Consider the following 11,866-nt stretch of genomic DNA (forward strand, 5'->3'; position numbering starts at 1 on the left):
TGACTGTGTGCGTGACAGTGTGCGTGACTGTGTGCGTGACTGTGTGCCTGACTGTGTGCGTGACTGTGTGCGTGACTGTGTGCGTGACTGTGTGCGTGACTGTGTGCGTGACAGTGTGCGTGACTGTGGGCGTGACAGTGTGCGTGACTGTGTGCGTGACTGTGTGCGTGACTGTGTGCGTGACTGTGTGCCTGACTGTGTGCCTGACTGTGTACGTGACTGTGTGCGTGACTGTGTGCGTGACTGTGTGCGTGACTGTGTGCGTGACAGTGTGCCTGACTGTGTGCGTGACTGTGTGCGTGACTGTGTGCGTGACAGTGTGCCTGACTGTGTGCGTGACAGTGTGCGTGACAGTGTGCGTGACTGTGTGCGTGACTGTGTGCGTGACAGTGTGCGTGACTGTGTGCGTGACAGTGTGCGTGACAGTGTGCGTGACAGTGTGCGTGACTGTGTGCGTGACTGTGTGCGTGACTGTGTGCGTGACTGTGTGCGTGACTGTGCGTGACTGTGTGCCTGACAGTGTGCCTGACAGTGTGCCTGACTGTGTGCCTGACTGTGTGCCTGACTGTGTGCGTGACAGTGTGCGTGACTGTGTGCCTGACTGTGTGCCTGACAGTGTGCCTGACTGTGTGCCTGACTGTGTGCCTGACTGTGTGCCTGACTGTGTGCCTGACTGTGTGCCTGACTGTGTGCCTGACTGTGTGCGTGACTGTGTGCGTGACTGTGTGCGTGACAGTGTGCCTGACTGTGTGCGTGACAGTGTGCCTGACTGTGTGCCTGACTGTGTGCCTGACTGTGGCGTGACTGTGTGCGTGACTGTGTGCGTGACTGTGTGCCTGACTGTGTGCCTGACTGTGTGCGTGACTGTGTGCGTGACAGTGTGCCTGACTGTGTGCCTGACTGTGTGCCTGACTGTGTGCCTGACTGTGTGCGTGACTGTGTGCGTGACTGTGTGCGTGACTGTGTGCGTGACTGTGTGCGTGACAGTGTGCCTGACTGTGTGCCTGACTGTGTGCCTGACTGTGTGCGTGACTGTGTGCCTGACTGTGTGCCTGACTGTGTGCCTGACTGTGTGTGTGACTGTGTGCGTGACTGTGTGCGTGACTGTGTGCGTGACAGTGTGCCTGACTGTGTGCGTGACAGTGTGCGTGACAGTGTGCGTGACAGTGTGCCTGACTGTGTGCCTGACTGTGTGCCTGACTGTGTGCCTGACTGTGTGCGTGACTGTGTGCCTGACTGTGTGCCTGACTGTGTGCCTGACTGTGTGCCTGACTGTGTGCGTGACTGTGTGCGTGACAGTGTGCGTGACAGTGTGCCTGACTGTGTGCCTGACTGTGTGCCTGACTGTGTGCCTGACTGTGTGCCTGACTGTGTGCGTGACTGTGTGCCTGACTGTGTGCCTGACTGTGTGCCTGACTGTGTGCCTGACTGTGTGCGTGACTGTGTGCGTGACAGTGTGCCTGACTGTGTGCCTGACTGTGTGCCTGACTGTGTGCGTGACTGTGTGCGTGACTGTGTGCGTGACTGTGTGCGTGACAGTGTGCCTGACTGTGTGCGTGACTGTGTGCCTGACTGTGTGCCTGACTGTGTGCCTGACTGTGTGCCTGACTGTGTGCCTGACTGTGTGCGTGACTGTGTGCCTGACTGTGTGCCTGACTGTGTGCCTGACTGTGTGCCTGACTGTGTGCGTGACTGTGTGCCTGACTGTGTGCGTGACAGTGTGCGTGACTGTGTGCCTGACTGTGTGCCTGACTGTGTGCCTGACTGTGTGCCTGACTGTGTGCGTGACTGTGTGCGTGACTGTGTGCGTGACAGTGTGCCTGACTGTGTGCGTGACTGTGTGCGTGACAGTGTGCGTGACTGTGTGCGTGACAGTGTGCGTGACTGTGTGCGTGACAGTGTGCGTGACAGTGTGCGTGACTGTGTGCGTGACTGTGTGCCTGACTGTGTGCCTGACTGTGTGCCTGACTGTGTGCGTGACTGTGTGCCTGACTGTGTGCCTGACTGTGTGCGTGACTGTGTGACATGCATGTTTGAAGGAGAATATATAGAATAAAACGAGAAGACCCAAAATGCAGTCACTTTTCATGAACACTTACCATCTGCGATGCTTTACTTCCATCTCCACAGACGAGTGAGGCAGGTTCTTCAGTCTCCGAAGTTACCTGCGTAGATTAACAATAAACTATAAATAAATCTTTAACATGATTAAAGCTTATGTTTGAATAATTGTTTAGAGCAAAATAACATTTAAGAAATAAGGGTTATGAAAGTCACTAGTTTACTATTACTATTGCTATTACTTGCAGAAAATGCAGTTTGCATTTCTGGTTCACTTACAACTTACAAATATATTTATAAGAACCAATAAAACCATATACATACCATAATTGTTTTCCATTAAAACGGAATTCAAATAAAAACACTTCAAGTGAACTGTCATAGGTTTGGAGTCTTCTTTCATATTCCTCTTTATTAATGACCTCTCCTCGATATTCCATCAGAACATCTCCTTTTTGAAAGTGAGAAGTGGTGAACACTCCCGACCTAACAAAAGAATTAGTCTGATTAATCAGAGAAAAGTTTTAAATAAAGATTTAGAGCAGGGGTGGAAATCCCTGACTCAAACATAGGTCTGCGTTACTTATCTTTGAATGAAGTGATATATTTTGCTTCAAATCCATCCTTATCTTTTTACACATTGATCATAATATACAGCCTCCTCTTCTGGACCTTATTCCTGCAATTTTCTGCAAAGGTCCAGCAAGTCATTTTTTTGTGATTTATTGTTTTATACATAAAAGCATCTTACATAATGAAAGAAACATTCTGTGAAAACATATCCTTGATATTTTGAATACTGAATAATACTGAACTTAATGATTTGACAGACAGGGTTACAGCTGAAACATACCTGAAACCTTAAGACACATTATTTATAACTCATAGCGATCTATAGCTCAGACTAAGTAAAATGACAACATTAAAGTTATCATGCAGTTACAGAATCTGTTGCATTTCTTAGGGATGCACAAATAATTATTTCAGTACCGTTATCATTCAGATTCAGATTAATGTGTTACAGTAACAGCTGAAGCTGAGAAGCATTACGACATTTCGCTAAATAATGTGATCTTAAACGACAGTAATTATAGTTAAACTAAAGTTTGGGGTAAAACTGTGGTTATTTAAATGGTAATCAGTAAGCCAAACAAAACATGGTTACACTTTTACTATAATAAAACCATGGTTTATTTTCGTAAGGGATGTTTCACCAAAGCTAACTTGATTAAAAGTTCATGCTCTTTAATTTCACAGTTGTCTTAATAACAGTCATAGTTTAAATCGTTATAAACTAAAGCAGATTTTAACACAGATAGCAGCTGTGCTGATCATTGATCTTACCTGTGCGATGAGTGATGATATCGTCAGAAAAGACTTCGGTCAGGAGAAAAGGCTTCAGTGTGCAGTGTTTTTATAACTTAGTCCATGTAACATGTGGCTATTATTTTATACTTAGAATGATATATTTTCCAATACCGTCGTTGTCGTCGACCTGTGTTAAAGGGGCTTGAGTTTGACAAATTCCAACATTATGAGGACTTCTAGCGGTCAGCCAATCAGAAGCCGCGATTCATACACACGTATTAATAATTAATGAGGAGGCGCAGTACCAAGTCCGTCCTACAGAGGCGCACTTCCGATACACACGTCATACACAAATTCAGGTCTATGTGAATTATAAAGACATGTGGAGAAATTTTGGATTTTAGCTCCCCCTAGCTTCTGGAGCACTTCTACATTCCCCGAATTATGAGGACATCGGCCCTGTCCTCATAATTCAAAATGTCCTCATAGTGTGGCGTGTATTCATGTCAAATGTCCTCGTAAATCACATAGGCGCACACACACACACACACACACACACACACACACACACACACACATTATTGAGAATGGTGATGTTAAAATTGGTAAACATTTTCAAAAGCAGTGTGTTTTTTAGGAGAAATGCAAACAAAATCTAAGATGCATGAAACACAAATGTCTCCAAACTGTCACACGCATAACGTTTTTTGGTATGTTTCAGAGTCAGTATACTACAATGAAAACTTTGTCACTTGTGTAAACTTTGTTAAGCATGAAAGTACTGATAAACATGCTGTGGGCAATAACTGTTTAATACAAACTAGAACCCAACTCTGATGTGTTTGTTTCACATTACTGTAAATGACCTCACTTGCAGTTGCTAGCTAACTATTGAAATGTACGATATGTTAAAAACATTTTGGTATTCTGCCGATGAGTACAAAAGCTGCTTACCATATGTTTAGCATTTTTATATAAAGGTTTTTGGACAAGACCTAATAGACAGACACCTAAAACACTGGTGTTACAGTATTGATGTGCAGCGAAAAAAAACATGAATCATCCCACCTTTCACCTAAAATATCTACCCATCAACTGTAATTAATTTACTTAGCCGTTGTTTAGAGACGTACACAAAATAAATGTGTATGACTGCTGTGAAATGCACAGCTTTAAGTGAAATAGTTAGAAACGTTTGACATGAATTAGTTGTGTAGTTGTAACAGAAAAACAGAAAGACTCACTTTGACATGTTGAGGTGTCATGTCCACATCATAGACAAACCAGAAAGATGTCCTAAAAGAAATATCATTTGTTTAGTCTTAAACACTCTCATGTAGAAGGACTGTCATTGTTCATGTGTTTTTAATTAATTCCTATGAACATGTTTGACCATGCCCAGTGACTAGTTTTATTACAAACTGTACAAAACAAAAGAAACAAAATCGACTAGAGGAAAAAGGTCACTTACTTTCACAATAGACCAGGAGAGAAGATTTCTGTATTCATTTTAAATGGTTCATGCTATTTATGTTTAGTAAGTTGCTCTCGTGAATAAACTTTTGTGCAAACCTAATTTCTGTATAAAGATTATGTTTGAATCTTATCCATAGCCTTTAAAAGAGGAGCATCATAGTTCTTAAATGTATTAGTATTAGTGGTGGCATATCTAACAAACCCCACAGAAGAGCAAAAATGTGCAAAGATTCTTAGCACACATAGTAGTTTCATTTTCATGATGATGATGATGATGATGATGGTAAGATGGTGATAATAGCTGAAAAATACTATAATCTTTAATGTCAAGTAGGATGTTGAAAGAAGCCATTCTGTGTACATTAAACACCTTAGGGGGAAAAAAATATATTTGAAATGCCTGTTTGTCAAAAGAGAAAGTTCAATCTTAAAAGTTTATTAAATGAAAGGTCTGCGTTTAACACACGCTTTCCCATGTGAGGAATAGCTTGAACTCACAACTCTTTGTTGACAACATCCAGAGAAGCGTCTTCACCTAAAACAGAACTCACTCTAGCAAACAGAGAAACGTGAACAGTGTTATGCTATCTGGACAAGATGGCTAAACCATATTGGAGTAAAAGAAAAAAAAAAATTGTAAATCCACATTTACAAACTTGTAACAAACTAGCAAATTTCTCATAAATGGATTTTTTTCTGTATGCATTACAAACAGTGCTTTTCTTGTATGGTGTATGTTTGAGCTATATTTTATTTGTTATTTGGGGGTCTTGAATTTAGATGGTGTGTTGTTTTTTCTCATTTTGTTTACGGGTTTTACCAGAGTTGTACCTTTGTTTAACAACCTCAAACTTTAATGAATGTGTAACTTTCAGTACAATAGTCAGATGTGATTCAGTTGTAATTGTTTTAAGTGTAAAATACACAAATTCATTTATGTTGTACTTCATGCGATACCACATCATAGATAACTATAAAGTGGCACTAAAATGTCAATTTGATCAAACCTTCTCAAACAGAAAGACTATTACTTAAATTCTTTATTTTTTATTTTATTTATTCCAATAAACATTGAATGTTGACAGCTCTCAAAAAGAGTCTTCACCTAAAAACACATACAGTCCAACACATAAATGTGAACAGTGTCGTCTGCTTTCTGAACAAGATGACTAAAAATCCTGTCTAACTTTACAAAAAACGTAATTCACAAAACAACATTTACAAATTTCCAAAACTACACACGAATGGATTTTGTGTGCTTATTATAATTGGTACTTCACAAAATGTGCTGTGCCCTCTTAGTTATTTAGTCTTTTGAATTTTACATGGATGTTCTAGATACACATAATTCCTGTGAAGAGTTTATGTTTGAAAGTTATCTTAGCCTTTACAAGAGTGTGAAACTTTGCATCACAGCGTTGTGACATATCCCTGACAAAATATGTAGGTGTGTAAAAATCAATCAAAGATTTTAGCACAACTACTGGGTAATCATGTGGTATTCCCTGTGGTTGTTAAACACTTCATGAAATTAATTTTAAATGTAGGTTTTCTGCTTTTGTGACACACAAACATGTATAAATGTTTAAATCGACTTTGGATCATTCAATTGGAATCCATGCTTTAGAGCATCATGGTTTTAGTTTTGAAAAATACAGAAATAAAGGAATAACTATATGGCTAACTGGGGAAAAATAACTGTGGCTGTAAGTGAAAAATACTACGTTTTGTCTTGTTTTAGTAAAATAACCGTACTTGGACAAGCAAAAGTTGCATTAATGTTTTTATAATGGTTTATCAATTTCTTGAGAGAAACCTAAATTGTATATAGGCTATATGTAAAGGTTTGCAATGCCAACCAAAGGTCACAATGCCATCCAGAGTTCACGATGCCAGATCCTTGCAGATTTACCAGAGCTGTGTTGTAAAACATCGCAAAACATCTTTAGCACATGTTTTACAGCCTGTGACGCTTTACTGATTCTACGTCACGACAAGACATCCATTCTCGTTATACAAAACAGCATGATACAAAGTATTTACATTCTGTAAGATGTCGTAAAAGTTTAGACGTTCTACTGTCTGTGTGTGTGTGTGTGTGTGTGTGTGTGTGTGTGTGTGTGTGTGTGTGTGTGTGTGTGGTGGTGGTGGGGGGGTTGTGCTAGGGCTAAGATGCTTGAAAGATCAAAGAATGAGTGAATAACTAAATTAAATAAAATTACGTTTAAAACAATATTTAGTTTAATTCTTTTACCAAAGTTTAAATCTACACCCCTGGTGTGTGTCTTTGTGTTGGCCTATATTTCCTTTGGTCGGGGAGATACAGCTATACACGTCAGTTCTATCCTCATTTCAAACATTTGTCATTTGCATGTGATGACGTCTCAAACAGAACAGATTAAGCTATTTGATGTTGAATGTTAAAAACTGCTTGTTGGACAAATGTAAACTACTGTTGCGTGATATGTCTAATGCTTACGCATTGTAATCGTCACTTACAGTAACTTACTGGTGCATCTGTTCATCTGGTACCTTTCATGACAAAGGAACATTTCAACTTTGCGTCAAAGCTGGTTTGAAAACAGTAGCTTAGAAACACATTTTACCTCTTCTGAAATTGTTTACATCATGTGAAAACATTGTACCTATCCTATCCCGTCTTGGCTTTTCTGTTGTTAGCATTTTTAATGTTGTTTAATGTTTTGATGGGGAACCACTCTTCAAATGTAGGCCTATGTTAAAATATTTTAAATAAAAACACCCTGATTGCAGTATTTAAGATCAAAAGTTTCACATTTAAAAAGCATATAGTTTTATACTGTTTCAATACATTTTACTTTTTTCTGATAAACTTTTACAATGCCTGAATAGGCCTACTACATTTTTAAAGATCTGCATCACTTTAAAGTTTTAATGTGTAAAATGTTACATGTGTGTGTGTGAAAACTTTCAAATGTAAGAAAAACTTTCTTTATTCTTGATCGCAATTTTTACCACGCAAGATGTATAGGAAAAAAAATATTTTTCATAAAAACAACCCCTGAATCCAGCATTTAATCTAAAACTTTTCACATTTTATCATTTTAAAGCATATAGGTTTATACTGCTTCAGAAACACATTTTACTTTTCTGATAAATGCCTGAATATATTACGTTTTTGTATTTAAAGGTCTGCATCACTTTAAAGTTATATATGAAAATGTTACATGTGTGTGTGAAAAACTTTCTTCAAATGTATGTAGTTAATAAAAATGTTCTTTAATAAAAAGCCCCGTCGAATGTACTGTTTGGAGACAAATGTAGGCTATAAGATTTTTAATTAAAAAACCTGAATCAGCTGAATCTCAAAAACTTGTTTCACAATTTTACATTTTTAAAGCGTTTCAGAAACACGTTTTACTGTTTCTGGTAACATTTTACAATGCCTGAATAGTACGTTTTTGTTTTTAACTATATGTATCGCTTTAAAGTTTTAGTTTCATGTGTGTGTGTGTGTGTGTGTGTGTGTGTGTGTGTGTGTGTGTGTGTGTGTGTGTGTGTGTGTGTGTGTGTGTGTGTGTGTGTGTGTGTGTGTGTGTGTGTGTGAAAAATGTTCTTCAAACGTATGTAGTCAATATAAACTTTCTTTAATAAAAACTCCCCTTGATCACACTGTCTACCACCCCAACTGTATGGGGTAAGATTTTTAAATTAAAACAACCCCTGAATCCAGTGTTTAATCTCAAAACCTTGCTTCACATTTTTTACCATTTTAAAATCATATAGTTTTATACTATTTCAGAAACACATTTTACTTTTTCTGATAACATTTTACAATGCCTGAATACTACATTTTTAGTTTTTAACGATCTGCATCGCTTTAAAGTAAAAATAATGTCTTCAAATGTAAGAAAAAACTTTCTTAAATAAAAATCACCATGTTGATCGCCATGTTTACTACCCACGTTTTGCCCTTTTTTAAGTTTAAAGCACATAGTTTTGAACAGTTTAAACTTTTTTTTTCTTTTTTAAAAAGTAAAATAGTTTATTAAAAGAGCTTGAGAGACAATTAGAGTTGAAAGAGCTAAGAGAGAATAACTAAATAAACAATTAACTAAACAAAATGTTAAAACTAATACTATTTATAAAAGTCATTTGTTTAATTATTTTAAGAGGGTGTATTCTTCTGCTCCGAGGGGAGTGTTAGGGGCGGAGTCTGGCGGGGTTTACGCACAGCCCCCAGAGTCCATTGATGATCTAGCCATCAGGGGAGAGAGGACGTGTTTGCACGGAGTTCCATGTGTGTGTGCGTGTGTGTGTGTGTGTGTGTGTGTGTGACTTGAGGCTGTTAGAGTTGGGAGAGCTAAGGGTGAATAACTAAATGTTAAACCAAATACTAGGCCTATTTATTAAAAGTCATTTGCTTAATTATTTTAGCGTTATTTAAACGTCTGTATGACTGGGAGGTGTATTCTTCTGCGCCGAGGGGAGAGTAAGGGGCGGGGTCTGGGCGGGTTTACGCACAGCTCACCTGAGCCCATTCATGTTTCGTCGTCAGAGAGAAAGGACGTGTTTGCTTCTTGGTGTGTAAGAGAGAGTGTGTTTTTGCCTAAACTAAATAGAAAATGAACAGTAATTGTAATGTGAAAAACTTTATATTATTCGTTTTTGCTTTATTTATTTATTTATTTATTTTATTTATTTTCAACCTCTGTTCCGTACAGAGGGTGGGTGTTAGGGGCGGAGCTGAGGGAGGGGGCTTCGCGCGAGCCTCCGGGTACATTCTTGTTTCTGTCGTCAACCTGAAAGGACGTGTTCGCACTGATGTCCGTAAGAGAGAATTATTTTAACTAAAACTAAAGAAAAACTTGAACAGTAATTGTAATGTGAAACAACTTAACATTATTTGTTTCAGGTGATTTTAACCACATTTCTTTGGTATGTTTAATGCCTATACTTGTTTGAAAACAGTGTTTACTCTATCTTTACAAACCGTAAGTCAAAGATATTCTCTAACTTGTTTTTATATTTATGAAAAAACATTTTAACGGCTCAAAGTTCAAATGTATGTGAAATACTATCTTTGTTTAATAAATACTATTCCCTGATCTTGTCACTGTTATCCAAACACAATGTCTGACATTTTAAAACGTTTCAAGCACATTCGTTTTTAAACATTCTTTGATCGTTTTCTAACTTTTTAGAAAAACACACAAAGTTACAAACAGTCGTAAATACCTTTGAATGGGGAGGAATAGCAGGGGGGAGGATAATAAAACAGGGGGTCAAAACAGATGGCCAAAACAGGTGTCCAGAACAGGTGTCCAGAACAGGTGTCCAGTCCGGTGGGAGGGAGGGGGGAGGAGGGAGGGGGGTGGAATATTAATTAGGGGTGCCATAAATCAATCAAAAGTGACACAATGTGCCCTTTATACCTCTCTAATGATATTTAAGTTTGCTAACTAGAATAAGCCAATAATTAAGCCTAACTACCATTAATACAGTACTAATAAAGGCAATTTGACCCCCTATTCTAAAGTGAAAGTTTAATCCTCATTAATTATGGCACTTATTCAGTGATATTTAAGTTTATTAACCAGAATAAGCAAATAATTAAGCCTAACTACCATTAATACAATACTAATAAAGGCAATTTGACCCCCTATTCTAAAGTGAAAGTTTAATCCTCATTAATTATGGCACTTATTCATTGATATTTAAGTTTATTGACCAGAATAAGCAGCTTTTACGGACACAAAACATACTTTTGTTGTATATTTGTATAAATGGTTTAAGGTAAGGTTAACATTGAAACAAACGTATTATGTATTACAGAAAAAAACCCCCGAAAAATATATTTTATATCATAAAAAAAGATGTACAATTACCCTTTTACCATTTTATAGATACATGTTATATCCCTAAACCCAAACATAACAAACAAAGAGAATAAAAAAATTACAATACAACTTAATGAGCAGAAATGTTTTGGAAAATTAAAATTTTAGTAACAATATAGCATTACAATTATATGTTGAGCCACTAATCTCACTCAAACCTCTAAACCTAAGTTACACATAACCATTTCTTAAAAGTATGTAACGTTAGGGTGAACTTATAAAGAAAAAACATAACAAAAGTGTAATCACAATAATTTCTTTATTGTGAAAATGTCAAAAGCGGTACCAGTAGTAGTCCAAATGACGATGTTTTGCAGTCGGAGTCCTCTCTGGCGATATAGAGAATTTAAGTTATTTCATTTAAGCTTCACTCCACTATTTGAAGGCGCGCGCGTTTCTCATTCAAACACTAAAACACGGCATGTCGCAATCTGTGACGAAGCAGGCGAGAGCCAATGAGCATTTGATATCACTGCCGTAAAGCAAGTTTTTTGAATTCATAACGTGAGCAGGATTTGTTTACGGTCGCTGTTGAACATGAAGATGAAGATCGCTGGATAAAGATCATCATATGGATTCTAAAGATGTGGATTACAGGGAACAAATTAAATTGGTGTATTTTGTGAATTTATGTTGCGTTTTGGTGTACTTTCTAGTCATTGTGTCCACGGCAAACAAAATAAGTATTACATGATAAATAATGGTTAAATGATTACAGAAATGTTATTCATTTTAGAGTTTTAAAGTGAAGTTTTGTTTAACGTAATCCTTTGAACCGAGTTTGCAGCAGAAGTCACAAACAGTGATGTTGTGACAAACAGTGACACAAACAGTGACACAAATGTTTAGTGATAACTCAAACACAAATGTTTAGTGATAACTCAATAAGTGCCATAATTAATGAGGATAAAACTTTCACTTTAGAATAGGGGGTCAAATTGCCTTTATTAGTACTGTATTAATGGTAGTTAGGCTTAATTATTGGCTTATTCTGGTTAATAAAGTTAAATATCACTGAATAAGTGCCATAATTAATAAGGATTAAACTTTCACTGTAGAATAGGGGCTCAAATTGTCTTTATTACACTATTTTAGCAATTTATAACGGCAAAATCAGCAGCAATTAAACAGACATATAATTA

This window comes from Gobio gobio (assembly GCF_949357685.1).
Source record: "Gobio gobio genome assembly, chromosome: 7".
NCBI lineage: Eukaryota > Metazoa > Chordata > Actinopteri > Cypriniformes > Gobionidae > Gobio > Gobio gobio.